The sequence below is a fragment of the Excalfactoria chinensis genome, chromosome 10 (assembly GCF_039878825.1).
Source record: "Excalfactoria chinensis isolate bCotChi1 chromosome 10, bCotChi1.hap2, whole genome shotgun sequence".
Classification (NCBI taxonomy): Eukaryota; Metazoa; Chordata; class Aves; order Galliformes; family Phasianidae; genus Excalfactoria; species Excalfactoria chinensis.
The window spans coordinates 1-16601 of record NC_092834.1 but is presented as its reverse complement, the minus strand read 5'-3'; the positions used below and the strand labels follow the sequence as shown (position 1 = coordinate 16601).

The window sequence follows — 16601 nt, the reverse complement described above, 5'->3', positions numbered from 1 at the left end:
CAGCCTATGCGTCGCGCCCCCCAAGTACAACCATCTCTTCTTCCCCCCAAGTACAGCCTATGCGTTGAGACTCCTAAATGCTGCCATCCTCTTCTTCCCCCCAAGTACAGCCTATGCGTCGAGACCCCTAATTGCTGCCATCTTCTTCTTCCCTCCAAGTACAGCCTAAGCGTTGCACCCCCCAAGTGCCACCATCCTCTTTTGCCCCCCAAGTACAGCCTATGCGTTGAGACCCCTAAGTGCTGCCATTCTCTTCTGCCCCCCAAGTACAGCCTATGCATCGTGCCCCCCAAGTACAGCCTATGCATCGAGCCCCCAAGTACAGCCTAATCATCGCGCCCCCCAAGTCCAGCCTATATGTTGTGCCCCATAAGTGCCGCTATCACATTCTGCCCCCATGTCCAGCCATCATATTCTGCCCCCCAAGTTCGTTTCTGTTCCCCCGTGGTTCCATTCAGTTCTTTATTGCTGCTGTTGCTCCTCCATTGCAGATCTGCGTTGTGTCCACCAGGTTGTTGCTCTCATTGCTGTTAATAGGGCTGCAAAGCAAAGGGAGATTCAGATTGCTGCTGTCAATGTCCTATATGGTCTCTATAAGGTTCAATGAGGCTTATGGAGTCTTATGGGTCTATGTGGGGTATCTATGGGGTCTAATGTGGGCATATGGGCTCTTATGATATCATTTGGGGCTTCTCTGGGCTCTCTATGGGGTTTAATGGGGCCCTATGGGGTCTTAGGGGATCCTATGGGGTTTATGAACGTTCTTTCCGCATTCATTGCCATTCACTGTCCAATCATTTTCTGCGTGTCTCTCTGTCACAGTTCCCTGCTGCTCCTTGTCCAATCGTTCTTTGTGTTTCAGTCTGTACCCATTCCCTGCCCCTCACTGTCCAACCATTTTCCGTGTCTCATTCTCTCCCCATTCAGTGCCACTCATTGTCCAGTCGTTCTGTCTCATTCTCTCCCCGTTCATTCCACTCAGTGTCCAACCATTCTGTCTGTCCATCCCTGGGCACCCCTCACTGCCCAGCATTTTCTATCAGCGCTCTGCCCACAAATGTCGTAGCTCTCTGCCTCTCATTGTGTACTAATTAGCTGCCTCTTGTTGTAATGACTGTCTGCCTCTTATTCTGGCATCCCTGGTTGCTTCTCGTTGTGTTACCGTTCTTTCCTCTCCTTGTCCAACCATTCCTTGCCACCAGGTACAGTTCTTCTCCCTCACTCATTCTAGCAATTCTCTGCCTCATTTCTCTTCTATTTTGCTGCCTCTCATTGTCATCATTCTCTGCCTCTGACCGTAATCATTCCCTTGTTCTAATTCTCTACTAACTCTGTACCCGATTCCCCCTCCATGAGCTCTCAGCATTGCCACACAGCGTCCCTTACAGCGTCAATCCAGCACGGCTCCTTGCTGTGTAACACCAACGATGCCTCCAGATCTACACACAGCTTCAGTGCCAAACATCAGCTCAGTGTCTCGTCCCAGTGACAGCTCCAACTTCCCATGCCTGCTATTTATCTACAGCATCAGCACAGCATTATAGAATCATAGAATCATAGAATTACTCAGGTTGGAAAAGACCTTGAAGATCATCAGGTCCAACCGCAGCCTAACCAGTAGCCTATCTCTTAAAAAACAACCACAAAACAATACCACAACAACAAACCTCTGCTAAATCATATCCCTGAGTACCACATCCAAGCGGCTCTTAAACACATCCAGGGATGGCGATTCAACCACCTCCTTGGGGAGCCCATTCCAGTACCTAACCACCCTTTCTGTAAAGAAGTTCTTTCTAATATCCAACCTAAACTTGCCCTGGCGTAACTTGAGGCCATTTCCCCTCATCCTGTCACAAGTCAGTAGTGAGAATAGACCTGCCCCACTCTCACTGTAAGAACCTTTCAGGTACTGGAAGACAGCAATAAGGTCTCCCCTCAGCCTCCTCTTCCTCAGGCTAAACAGCCCCAGCTTCCTTAGTCTCTCCTCATAGGGCTGATTCTCCAAGCCCTTAACAAGCCTCGTTGCCCTTCTCTGGACCTGCTCCAGTACCTCCATGTCCTTCTTGTGCTGAGGTGCCCAAAACTGGACACAGTACTCGAGGTGAGGCCTCACCAATGCTGAGTACAGGGGCAGGATGACTTCCTTAGTCCTGCTCTATGGCCCTATGGCGGCCCTATCAGCCTTACGGGTCACTTCAGGAACATCAGTCCTACGGGTCAGTCCAGCAAAGTTCCCCCTTCAGTCCTTGCTGGCCTTCCAACACTAAGTCAACATCACTCCACCGTCTCACTCTCCCTCATTGCCCCACAGTGTCACTCACTCCCATCAACTCTCACATTGTCTCTGCCCCACATTCTCACCCCACACCATCAGTGCAGTCTCAGAGCAAGGCCTTACCTGCTGTAGTGCAGTAATAGAACAGGCAATGCAGCAGCACTGGCAGAGAAGCGCAGTCCAGGAGCACAGCACGGCAGGTAACGGTCACACACAGCAGCTACGAAGGCAGAACAGAGAAGAGGAGCTCCTCAATGTGGGCAGAGCTTCCGGCAGAAGGAGCTGCAACAAAAACATTCTCCCTTCCACTGGCAGCCCTTATATGAGGATTGAGAGGGGGCGGAGCCAGGGTCTGCCCTGCAGCCAATCAGGTGCATTGCCTGCAGCTGTGCTCTGCTGCCATGTCTGCCCCCAATCATGGCTTCCTGCATGACTCAGCATTTCTATTGCAGCACCCCAACGTCCCCCCCGGCATCGCCCCCCGCATCACCCCCTGCATCACCCGCATGTCACCCCCCTGACGGAATCCACGTGCCGTCATTTCTCATCTACTGATGCACCCCCCTTTCTTTACAGGTAGATGTGATTGTTGGCTGGTTATGACTTTAGTATTGTCTATAGTATTGTCTAGTATTGTCTATAGTATTGTCTATACTATAGTATATGTCTTTAGTATTGATTGCAGCTGTTACGTAACAGCCTGATTGTTTACCTGCTGGGGGGCGTGGGCAGCCAGTGAGCACAGGTGGGAGCAGTTCAGGGCTGGAAGCTGATTGGGCCCAGCCTGGCTCCACCCCTCTCCTTGAGCCACATTTAAGGGCTGTGCAGGGCAGGGGGCAGCATCAGCTCCTTGCGGTGCCTCCAAGAGAGCATTCCAATGAGTGTTTGCTCTTTCTTGCTGGATGCCGTATGGGCCTTGTCTCTGCTTGGAGAGCCTTTCCTTTGGGCTGCACAGTGAGTGTTGGGCTTTGCAGTGCGGTAAGAAATTCCTTCTTTATTACTGGGTTTTAGATTTCCACTTTTTGTGGTTCTTGGCTGCGTTTAAGGATGGGAAGAAGGAGCAGCATTTGTGTCTGGAATCCGCTTCCTTTGGAGAGCTGGGTGAGCCATTTCCCATCCTTTCTTTATTTCAGGGCTTTGGGGGTGAAGGAAGCGGGGTGGAACAGGGGGCACAAGTTGGTCTGTCCCATCCTTGGAGCTGTTTAGGCTGCGTGTAGCCTGCTGTGGTGCTTGGTTATTTTAGCCATAGCAGGGGGGTTGGAAGGAGATGATAGTTAATGATCCTTCTCAGCGCAGGCCATCATATGATTCTATGATTATGTATTGCAGAGTATCTCCTACAGCTGTGATTGCTGTGGCACACCGCTCGTCGCTGCAGTTGTCATCATCGTCATCATCTCCATCATCACCATCTTCATCATCTCCATCTGGACGTGGAGCCTTTGGCCGCCATTGTCTGGACTTGGTTGTACAGCGAGTTGGTCATGCATCCTAAGTCCACCCATCCAGTTGGTGTCTTCCTCATTTGGAGCCGAGGATGTTGTGGGCTCGCACGTCAGAGGCCTTGCTGAGTTCCAGCTGGATGATATCAGCAGCTCTTTCTTCCCCTTCCATCCCTGCACCGACACCGTCACAGAAGGCCACCAGGTCGGTCAAGCAGGATTTGCCCTCGGTGAAGCCACGCCGGTTCTCCCACATCACATCCAGCTTCCACGTGCCCTGGCTCTCTTCTAGGAGGATCTGCTCGGTGGTCATTCCCAGCACAGCAGTGAGACTGGCGGGTCAGCAGTTCCCATCATCATCCCTTCTACGCTTCCTAAACAGGAGTGCGATGTTGGCCGTGTTTCTGCTCACCAGGACCGCACCTGACTGCCACCACTTCTCACACAGCACTGAGAGCAGCTCGGTGACTGCAGCACTGAATTACCTCCTCACTCTGTGATGCGTCTCATCAGGATCCACAGAGTCCTGGTTTTCAGGTCCTTAGGACATCTAAAGGTGGATGTCACTCACAGCGCGGGACAAGGAGGGAACCATCAGGGCTGGTGTCGCTTCCTCCATCCCTCCCTCCCAAAGCAAAGGCGAGGGCTGTGTATAATGAGCAGCGATCAGAGAACACAGAGGTAAAAATGTGGTTGAGTACCTCAGCCTTCTACTTGTGTGTTCCCAGCCCTATTGCTGCAGGTAAGAAGCATTATGAACAAGTGTGGTACCTGCAGATCTGGGCAGTGCCTTCATTGCAGTATTGTGTCCAACAGGTGCCAGCAGAGCCCTGAGAGATGCGCGGCTCCCGATGAGAACAGCGAGGAACAGAAATCCGCATTGCCTGGAACCCTGCAGAACCAGCTTTGCTGAGGGGTAACTCTCAGCCCAGCAGGTAAGAGCAGCACACACTGACTGTGTTTTATCTGTTCTATATTGTGACTTAAGGTAGAGTTCCAGAGCTCCTTTCTGCACTTTTGGGGTGCCCTACGGGCTGTCTGCTCTCGTCCTTCTGCATTCTGTTTGCCTTTGCACTCTGTCACTGCTCATGTATTTCCTGCAGTGTTCTCTTTGTTTTCAGTTTTGCTGTTCTTTTCAGCATTCTGTTAGGTTTGTTTTCTGTTTTGGTGTTCTCTCCTGTATTCTCTTGGGTCTTTCCTCCCATATCAGAGTCCCTTGCAGCTTTCTTTAGTGCCTTATATCCCATTCTTTTGTTCACTGCAGCCTTGGAGGCCATGCTCTCCATCTCAGTGGTTCTTGCAGTGCCCTTTTGGGCCTTGTCCCCACATTTATGCTTCTTGCAGTGCCCTTTTGGGCCTTGTGCTCTGTTTTAGTGTTCTTTGCAGTGCCCTTTTGGGCCTTGTCCCCACATTTATGCTTCTTGCAGTGCCCTTTTGGGCCTTGTCCCCACATTTATGCTTCTTGCAGTGCCCTTTTGGGCCTTGTGCTATGTTTTAGTGTTCTTTGCAGTGCCCTTTTGGGCCTTGTGCTTTGTTTTAGTGTTCTTTGCAGTGCCCTTTTGGGCCTTGTCCCCACATTTATGCTTCTTGCAGTGCCCTTTTGGGCCTTGACCTGTTATACTGTTCCTTGCTGTGCCCTTTTGGGCTTTGCCTCCTATCTAGATGTTCCCTGCTGTGCCCTTTTGGGCCTTGCATTCCATCTTGATGTTCCCTGCAATGTTCTCTTGCACCGTGCCCCCCTGTTTAGTGTTCCTGCAGTGTTCTTTTGGTGTTTCCATTTGGCCTCCTGCGCTGCCTTCCCTTTGGCCTCTGTTCTTAGTGTTTCATACCACTCTCTCTTTGCCCTGACTTTCCCTTGTGCTTTCCCTTTGCTGTTCTCTTGTTTTTGCCCTTGTGTTACTGTTGGCTGCTTGCTTTGCTTTTCTTTTTTGGGGGCTTTCTGCTTCCATTTGCCTTTGGCTCTCTGGGATTTGTTGGGAGGCGGCGTTCATGTTAATGTTGACCTGAAGCTGCACCTTAGTGGGAGCTCTAGTGATAATTGCATTTGTCTGCAGAGTATGTGTAAGTAGAACCCTTTGTTTTTGTTTAAGTAACCTTAATTCTAATCCTAGTGCAAAATACCACTTGTAAAGTAACTGCACTTTTAACCTTAGAAATAGCATTACTTCTATCCCTAATAGCATTAATTCTACTGCTCCCTTCCATCACAGTTAGTGTAATGTTCACAGTGTGGTACCTGCAGATGTGGGCAGCGCCTTCATTGCCGTGTCGTGTCCAACAGGTGCCAGCAGAGCCCCGAGAGATGCGCGGCTCCCGATGAGAACAGCGAGGAACAGAAACCTGCATTGCCCGGGACACCGCAGTACCAGCTTTGCTGAGCGGTAACTCTCAGTCCAGCAGGTAAGAGCAGCACACACTGACTGTGTTTTATCTGTTCCATATTGTGACTTAAGGTAGAGTTCCAGAGCTTATTTTTGCAGTTTTGGGTGTCTTATGGGCTGCGTGCTTTTCTCCTTTTGCCTTTTTTCTTGCCTTTGCTCTTTGCTGTTGTTTTGGGTTTTGATGCAGTGTTTTCTTTGCTCTCACTTTTGCTGTTCTGTTCAGCATTCTATGGGCTTTGTTGTTCATTTTGGTGCTCACCGCAGCATTTCCTCCAGCCTTTCATTCCATATTGGAGTTCCAAGTAATTTCCTCTGCTGCCTTGCCCTCCATCTTGATGATCTTTGCAATGTTCTCTTGGGCCATGCCTTGCGTTTCAATGTTCCCTTCAGTGCCCTTTTGGGCCTTGCCCCCCACGTTAATGTTCCTTGCAGCACCCTTTTGGGCCTTACCATCCATCTTGATGTTCCCTGCGCTGTTCTCTTGGACCTCACCTTCCATGTCAGCGTTCATTGCAGCATTGTCTTGGGCCTTGCCCTCCATCTTGATGTTCCCTGCAGCGTTCTTTTGGACTTTGCCATCCATCTTTATGTTCCTTGCAGCATTTTCTTGGGCGTTGCCATGTATCTTGATGTTCCCTGCAGCGTTCTTTTGGACTTTGCCATCCATCTCGATGTTCCCTGCAGCGCCCTTTTGGGCCTCGCCCTTTGTTTTGCAGTTTTCTGCAGCGTTCATTAGGGCTTTGCCCTCTGTTTTAGCGTTCCCTTTGTTCTTGTCTTGGCCTCCTACGCTGCCTTTCCTTTGGACTTTGTTTTTTCTATGACCTACCACAGTCTCTTTGCCCTTGCTTTTGCTTTGGCTTTCTCTTGCCTTTTCTCTTGTTTTTGCCTTACTGTTGGCTGCTTGCTCTGTTTTGCTTTTTTGGGGTTTTTTTGTCTGCTTCTTGCTTGAATTTGCCTTTGTCTCTCTGGGATTTCCTGGCTTATGGCATTCAAGTTAATTTTTATCCGTTTCCCTATTTTAATGGGGGCTCTAGTGGTAATTATAGTAACCTGTAGCGTTTCTGTAAATATAATTGTTAACGCAATATTAAAGATGTCTGTTAAGCTAAATGTAGCCATAAAAATTGATGCCTTGTGTTGTATGTGAATGTTACTTTCATTGTAATCATAGCGTGGAATGGAATTGTTAAACTTAGTGCAAATTTAAACATATAAATAGCATTAATTGTTTCCCTAATGGCGTTCATTGTTTCCCTAATTAGAGCCCCGAGAGATGCGCGGCTCCCAATGAGAACAGCGAGGAACAGAAACCCGCATGTCCGGAACACCGCAGAACCAGCTTTGCAGACCGGTAACTATCAGCGCAGCAGGTAAGGGCAGCACACACTGCCTGTTTTTTATCTGTTCCATATTGCGACTTAAGGTAGAGTTTCAGAGCTTATTTCTGCACTTCGGGGTGTTTTACGGTCTGTCTGTTTTTGTCGTGCTGTGTTGTTTTTGTGTTTGATCTGTGCTGTTTCCCAGCTGTTTCTTGCAGTGTTGTCCTCGCTCTCCATTTTGCCATTGCCCACATCATTCTCTTGTGCCTTGCCTTTCATTTTGGCATCGTTTGCATTGTTTTCTCGCGTTCTATTTCGGCGTTCGCAGCATCATTCTCTCGGGCTTTGCCCTGCATTTTGGCGTTTCCGCGTCGTGCTCTTTGCCTCGCCCTCCATTTTAGCGTTCTCTTCATCATTGTTTTGGGCCTCGCCCTCCATTATGGCGTTCCTTGCATCATTCTGTAGGGCCTTGCCATGCCTTTTGGCATTCATTAAGTCGTTCTCTTGGGCTTCGCCCTCCTTTTCAGCGTTCGCCGCATCATTTTGTAGGGCCTTGTTCTGCATTTTGGCATTTTTTGCATCGTTCTCTTTGGTGCAGGCCTCCATTTTGGAGTTGCCTGCATCATTCTGTAGGGTCTTGTCCTTCATTTTGGCATTTGCTGCCTCGTTCTCTCATCCTTTTAGCTCCTTTTTGGAGTTCTATTCAGCCTTTTTTGGGCTTTGCCCTCTACGTTACCCTTCCTTGCTTTGTTCTGTTTGGTCTCTCGGTGTTGCCTGCAGCCTCGTCTCAGGTCTGATCTGTGCGTCAGCTTCCCCTTGGGTTTTGTGCACGCCTTTGTCTCATGTTTGCCTTTGATGTTTTCTTCTGTCAGGCTTTTGCCTTTTCTTTTGTCTTTGCTTTTTGTTTTGCTAATTGTGAATATAAGGGTAATAAACGTGACCTTTATACATTCACCCCAACCCTAATTTGTTAGCCTGATACGTGGTGTTAATTGTTATTGTCACTGTACAGATATTTGTTTTAAATGTAGAGATTAACTCTGAATCTACTTTGCAATGTGGCACTAAAGTTACATCTTAATGTATTGCTAATAGTTTGTTCCATTGGCTTCAGCCCACGATCTAACTTTGCCATTTTCTTCCTTAGGGCCCTTCTGTTCCCCGGTTGTCGGATGCTTCCTCGTGACGCAGCACTCCATTGCTGCTATGTTGGCGTTTAATAAAGTTTTTCGAGGCCCGATGAGCCATTACGATACTACATCAGCTGCACACAGTAGGATTTACAGTCCTATTTTAGCTTTACACTGACTTAACCTAATTAGTATTAGCTTAGGAATCAATTCACTTCACCCACATTGGCTTTAGCTTTGCATTCAGTCACTTTAATTTAATTAGGTTTACGTTAGGAATCAATTCACTTTACCCACATTAGGTTTTGCTTAGTAGTCACGTAACCACAAGTAAATTGGTTTTTTGCTTTGCAATCTGTTAACCTTATAGTAATTGCTTGTAGTTTTACATTTATTTAACTTTAACCAAATTGGCTTTAGCTTTGCAATCATTTAATCTAAAACTAATCGGTTTTAGCTTTGCAATTATTTAACCTTAATCAAATTGGCTTTAGCTTTGTAATCATTTAACCTTAATCAAATTGGCTTTAGCTTTACAGTTATTTAACTTTAACCAAATTGGCTTTAGGTTTGCAATCATTTAATCTAAAACTAATCGGTTTTAGCTTTGCAATTATTTAACCTTAATCAAATTGGCTTTAGCTTTGTAATCATTTAACCTTAATCAAATTGGCTTTAGCTTTACAGTTATTTAACTTTAACCAAATTGGCTTTAGCTTTGCTATCATTTAATCTTGAAGTAATTGGCTTTAGCTTTACAGTTATTTAACTTTAACCAAATTGGCTTTAGTTTTGCAATCATTTAATCTAAAACTAATTGGCTTTAAATGACTCCAAAGCTAATCTTAAACTAATTGGCTTTAGCTTTGCTGTCATTCGATCTTAAACTAATTGGCTTTAGCTTTGCTATCATTTAACCTTAACCAAATTGGATTAAGGTTTGCTTTCAATTAATATCAGCCAAATTGGCTTTAAATTGGTCTTGCTTCCGGGGCTGGGCGAGCCCATTTGTTTGTTAGTTAGGGCGGACCCAGCCCCGGAACCAACGCCCACGGCCTGGAGGAGCCTAGTTGCTTCCCGGCCACTTTGAGACTCGTGCCCATTTGCGGCCACTCTGAGACTTGCGCTGGTTTTAGCGCCGTGCAGCGGTTTTGACTCAGCCACATTGGCTTTAGCTTTGCAATCAAATAACTTCAATCAAATTGGCTTTAGCTTTGCAATCAATTTAATTCAACCAAATTGGCTTTAGCTTTTCAATCAATTTAATTCAACCTAATTGGCTTTAACTTTGATATCAAATTAATTCAACTAAATTGGCTTTAGCTTTCCAAATTATATCAGCCAAATTGGCTTTAAATTGGTCTTGCTTCCGGGGCTGGGCGAGCCCATTTGTTTGTTAGTTAGGGCGGACCCAGCCCCGGAACCAACGCCCACGGCCTGGAGGAGCCTAGTTGCTTCCCGGCCACTTTGAGACTTGTGCCCATTTGCGGCCACTCTGAGACTTGCGCTGGTTTTAGCGCTGTGCAGCGATTTTGACTGAGCCACATTGGTTTCAGCTTTGTTGTCCATTCATCTCAAACCAATTGGCTTTAGCTTTGCAATCAATTTAATTCAATCAGATTGGCTTTAGCTTTGCAATCAATTTAATTCAACCAAATTGGCTTTAGCTTTGCAATCAATTTAATTCAACCTAATTGGCTTTAACTTTGATATCAAATTAATTTAACTAAATTGGCTCTAGCTTTCCAAATTATATCAGCCAAATTGGCTTTAAATTGGTCTTGCTTCCGGGGCTGGGCGAGCCCATTTGTTTGTTAGTTAGGGCGGACCCAGCCCCGGAACCAACGCCCACGGCCTAGAGGAGCCTAGTTGCTTCCCGGCCACTTTGAGACTCGTGCCCATTTGCGGCCACTCTGAGACTTGCGCTGGTTTTAGCGCTGTGCAGCGATTTTGACTGAGCCACATTGGTTTCAGCTTTGTTGTCCATTCATCTCAAACTAATTGGCTTTAGCTTTGCAATCAATTTAATTCAATCAAATTGGCTTTAGCTTTGCAATCAATTTAATTCAACCAAATTGGCTTTAGCTTTGCAATCAATTTAATTCAACCTAATTGGCTTTAACTTTGATATCAAATTAATTCAACCAAATTGGCTTTAGCTTTCCAAATTATATCAGCCAAATTGGCTTTAAATTGGTCTTGCTTCCGGGGCTGGGCGAGCCCATTTGTTTGTTAGTTAGGGCGGACCCAGCCCCGGAACCAACGCCCACGGCCTAGAGGAGCCTAGTTGCTTCCCGGCCACTTTGAGACTCGTGCCCATTTGCGGCCACTCTGAGACTTGCGCCCCCTTGCGGCCATTATGAGTGTTGTGCTGGTTTTAGCGCTGTGCAGTGATTTTGATTCAATCAAATTGGCTTTTGGTTTGAAATCAATTAACCTCAATCAAATTGGCTTTGATAAAAAATTAATTTAATTCAACCAAATTGGCTTTAGCTTTCCAAATTAAATCAGCCAAATTGGCTTTAAATTGGTCTTGCTTCCGGGGCTGGGCGAGCCCATTTGTTTGTTAGTTAGGGCGGACCCAGCCCCGGAACCAACGCCCACGGCCTGGAGGAGCCTAGTTGCTTCCCGGCCACTTTGAGACTCGTGCCCATTTGCGGCCACTCTGAGACTTGCGCTGGTTTTAGCGCTGTGCAGCGATTTTGACTGAGCCACATTGGTTTCAGCTTTGTTGTCCATTCATCTCAAACTAATTGGCTTTAGCTTTGCAATCAATTTAATTCAATCAAATTGGCTTTAGCTTTGCAATCAATTTAATTCAACCAAATTGGCTTTAGCTTTGCAATCAATTTAATTCAACCTAATTGGCTTTAACTTTGATATCAAATTAATTCAACCAAATTGGCTTTAGCTTTCCAAATTATATCAGCCAAATTGGCTTTAAATTGGTCTTGCTTCCGGGGCTGGGCGAGCCCATTTGTTTGTTAGTTAGGGCGGACCCAGCCCCGGAACCAACGCCCACGGCCTAGAGGAGCCTAGTTGCTTCCCGGCCACTTTGAGACTCGTGCCCATTTGCGGCCACTCTGAGACTTGCGCCCCCTTGCGGCCATTATGAGTGTTGTGCTGGTTTTAGCGCTGTGCAGTGATTTTGATTCAATCAAATTGGCTTTTGGTTTGAAATCAATTAACCTCAATCAAATTGGCTTTGATAAAAAATTAATTTAATTCAACCAAATTGGCTTTAGCTTTCCAAATTAAATCAGCCAAATTGGCTTTAAATTGGTCTTGCTTCCGGGGCTGGGCGAGCCCATTTGTTTGTTAGTTAGGGCGGACCCAGCCCCGGAACCAACGCCCACGGCCTGGAGGAGCCTAGTTGCTTCCCGGCCACTTTGAGACTCGTGCCCATTTGCGGCCACTCTGAGACTTGCGCCCCCTTGCGGCCATTATGAGTGTTGCGCTGGTTTTAGCGCTGTGCAGTGATTTTGATTCAATCAAATTGGCTTTTGGTATGAAATCAATTAACCTCAATCAAATTGGCTTTGATAAAAAAATAATTTAATTCAACCAAATTGGCTTTAGCTTTCCAAATTATATCAGCCAAATTGACTTTAAATTGGTCTTGCTTCCGGGGCTGGGCGAGCCCATTTGTTTGTTAGTTAGGGCGGACCCAGCCCCGGAACCAACGCCCACGGCCTGGAGGAGCCTAGTTGCTTCCCGGCCACTTTGAGACTCGTGCCCATTTGCGGCCACTCTGAGACTCGTGTCCATTTGCGGCCACTCTGAGACTTGCGCCCCCTTGCGGCCATTATGAGAGTTACGCTGGTTTCAGCGTTGTGCTGTTATTTTGTATCAACCAAATTGTGTGTAGCTTTGCTTTGCTTACAGCTGTACTCCACGCACTGTATGGAATATGTGGATGCCCCACCTGTAAACTGCGCTGTGCACCGTACCAACACGAGGATGCTGCGCCTGTGAACCGGGTCGGTCACTGTACTGTATATATGGATGTTGTGATTGTGAATTCCATTGTGCCGTGTACTGAATATGTAGATGCTGCGTCTGAGCTGTGTCGGTCACTGTACTGTATATATGGATGTTGTGATTGTAAGCTGTGTTGTGCCATGTATTAAATATCTGTATGCACACCGTGCTTGTCAACACGCAGTTGTTGCTGTACTGCGATTGTACGGTTGTATGAGCTGCGTCTTGTGGAAATAGAGCTGTAATGAACAGACATTAAAAGAAATAAACAAACATTGCACTGTGTGCTGTGTCTTGCATTGTCACCACCGAATATTGGAGCACGCTCTAAGGTAGGTGTGACAGGTAAGTGTGTGGGATGCTAGAATTAGAAGGGCTGTAAGCAAAGTAGATCAGGTTGTTGTTGAGTTCAGGTTGTAATTAGAAGTTGTTAGTGAACTTAGACTGCTGTTAGTGTATTTGGTCAGGTAGTGAGTGCAGTCAGTGTGTTGGCAGAGTCGGTAAGGCTCTTATATATTTAGGGTTATACTTATATATTTAGGGTTATACTTATATATTTAGGGTTATACTTATATATTTAGGGTTATACTTATATATTTAGGGTTATACTTATATATTTAGGGTTATACTTATATATTTAGGGTTATACTTATATATTTAGGGTTATACTTATATATTTAGGGTTATACTTATATATTTAGGGTTATACTTATATATTTAGGGTTATACTTATATATTTAGGGTTATACTTATATATTTAGGGTTATACTTATATATTTAGGGTTATACTTATATATTTAGGGTTATACTTATATATTTAGGGTTATACTTATATATTTAGGGTTATACTTATATATTTAGGGTTATACTTATATATTTAGGGTTATACTTATATATTTAGGGTTATACTTATATATTTAGGGTTATACTTATATATTTAGGGTTATACTTATATATTTAGGGTTATACTTATATATTTAGGGTTATACTTATATATTTAGGGTTATACTTATATATTTAGGGTTATACTTATATATTTAGGGTTATACTTATATATTTAGGGTTATACTTATATATTTAGGGTTATACTTATATATTTAGGGTTATACTTATATATTTAGGGTTATACTTATATATTTAGGGTTATACTTATATATTTAGGGTTATACTTATATATTTAGGGTTATACTTATATATTTAGGGTTATGCTTATATATTTAGGGTTATGCTTATATATTTAGGGTTATGCTTATATATTTAGGGTTATGCTTATATATTTAGGGTTATGCTTATATATTTAGGGTTATGCTTATATATTTAGGGTTATGCTTATATATTTAGGGTTATGCTTATATATTTAGGGTTATGCTTATATATTTAGGGTTATGCTTATATATTTAGGGTTATGCTTATATATTTAGGGTTATGCTTATATATTTAGGGTTATGCTTATATATTTAGGGTTATGCTTATATATTTAGGGTTATGCTTATATATTTAGGGTTATGCTTATATATTTAGGGTTATGCTTATATATTTAGGGTTATGCTTATATATTTAGGGTTATGCTTATATATTTAGGGTTATGCTTATATATTTAGGGTTATGCTTATATATTTAGGGTTATGCTTATATATTTAGGGTTATGCTTATATATTTAGGGTTATGCTTATATATTTAGGGTTATGCTTATATATTTAGGGTTATGCTTATATATTTAGGGTTATGCTTATATATTTAGGGTTATGCTTATATATTTAGGGTTATGCTTATATATTTAGGGTTATGCTTATATATTTAGGGTTATGCTTATATATTTAGGGTTATGCTTATATATTTAGGGTTATGCTTATATATTTAGGGTTATGCTTATATATTTAGGGTTATGCTTATATATTTAGGGTTATGCTTATATATTTAGGGTTATGCTTATATATTTAGGGTTATGCTTATATATTTAGGGTTATGCTTATATATTTAGGGTTATGCTTATATATTTAGGGTTATGCTTATATATTTAGGGTTATGCTTATATATTTAGGGTTATGCTTATATATTTAGGGTTATGCTTATATATTTAGGGTTATGCTTATATATTTAGGGTTATGCTTATATATTTAGGGTTATGCTTATATATTTAGGGTTATGCTTATATATTTAGGGTTATGCTTATATATTTAGGGTTATGCTTATATATTTAGGGTTATGCTTATATATTTAGGGTTATGCTTATATATTTAGGGTTATGCTTATATATTTAGGGTTATGCTTATATATTTAGGGTTATGCTTATATATTTAGGGTTATGCTTATATATTTAGGGTTATAGTTGCTTATATATTTAGGGTTATGCTTATATATTTAGGGTTATGCTTATATATTTAGGGTTATGCTTATATATTTAGGGTTATGCTTATATATTTAGGGTTATGCTTATATATTTAGGGTTATGCTTATATATTTAGGGTTATGCTTATATATTTAGGGTTATGCTTATATATTTAGGGTTATGCTTATATATTTAGGGTTATGCTTATATATTTAGGGTTATGCTTATATATTTAGGGTTATGCTTATATATTTAGGGTTATGCTTATATATTTAGGGTTATGCTTATATATTTAGGGTTATGCTTATATATTTAGGGTTATGCTTATATATTTAGGGTTATGCTTATATATTTAGGGTTATGCTTATATATTTAGGGTTATGCTTATATATTTAGGTTATTAGGTTGCTTATATATTTAGGGTTATGCTTATATATTTAGGGTTATGCTTATATATTTAGGGTTATGCTTATATATTTAGGGTTATGCTTATATATTTAGGGTTATGCTTATATATTTAGGGTTATGCTTATATATTTAGGGTTATGCTTATATATTTAGGGTTATGCTTATATATTAGGGTTATGCTTATATATTTAGGGTTATGCTTATATATTTAGGGTTATGCTTATATATTTAGGGTTATGCTTATATATTTAGGGTTATGCTTATATATTTAGGGTTATGCTTATATATTTAGGGTTATGCTTATATATTTAGGGTTATGCTTATATATTTAGGGTTATGCTTATATATTTAGGGTTATGCTTATATATTTAGGGTTATGCTTATATATTTAGGGTTATGCTTATATATTTAGGGTTATGCTTATATATTTAGGGTTATGCTTATATATTTAGGGTTATGCTTATATATTTAGGGTTATGCTTATATATTTAGGGTTATGCTTATATATTTAGGGTTATGCTTATATATTTAGGGTTATGCTTATATATTTAGGGTTATGCTTATATATTTAGGGTTATGCTTATATATTTAGGGTTATGCTTATATATTTAGGGTTATGCTTATATATTTAGGGTTATGCTTATATATTTAGGGTTATGCTTATATATTTAGGGTTATGCTTATATATTTAGGGTTATGCTTATATATTTAGGGTTATGCTTATATATTTAGGGTTATGCTTATATATTTAGGGTTATGCTTATATATTTAGGGTTATGCTTATATATTTAGGGTTATGCTTATATATTTAGGGTTATGCTTATATATTTAGGGTTATGCTTATATATTTAGGGTTATGCTTATATATTTAGGGTTATGCTTATATATTTAGGGTTATGCTTATATATTTAGGGTTATGCTTATATATTTAGGGTTATGCTTATATATTTAGGGTTATGCTTATATATTTAGGGTTATGCTTATATATTTAGGGTTATGCTTATATATTTAGGGTTATGCTTATATATTTAGGGTTATGCTTATATATTTAGGGTTATGCTTATATATTTAGGGTTATGCTTATATATTTAGGGTTATGCTTATATTTAGGGTTATGCTTATATATTTAGGGTTATGCTTATATATTTAGGGTTATGCTTATATATTTAGGGTTATGCTTAGATATTTAGGGTTATGCTTATATATTTAGGGTTATGTCTTATATATTTAGGTTATGCTTATATATTTAGGGTAGGTTACGGGCTTAGAATTGTTATGACTTAAATATTAGGGTTTATCGCTATTTATCTTATATATTTAGGGTTAGGGTTAA

At 42.0% G+C, this 16601-nt stretch overlaps 1 long non-coding RNA gene across 2 annotated transcripts; it reads left to right on the top strand.

Moving 5' to 3' along the window:
• Positions 1-4560: 4560 nt before the first annotated feature.
• LOC140256929 (uncharacterized) lies at positions 4561-9066 on the top strand. 2 transcript variants are annotated; one of them, XR_011904882.1, is made up of 4 exons: positions 4561-4655; positions 6002-6120; positions 7364-7471; positions 8568-9066. It is a non-coding gene; the product is annotated as an uncharacterized lncRNA (long non-coding RNA). The 2 variants fall into 2 exon arrangements; XR_011904881.1 differs by lacking the exon at positions 8568-9066 and having other exon boundaries at positions 7364-7738.
• The last annotated feature ends 7535 nt before the right edge of the window (positions 9067-16601 follow it).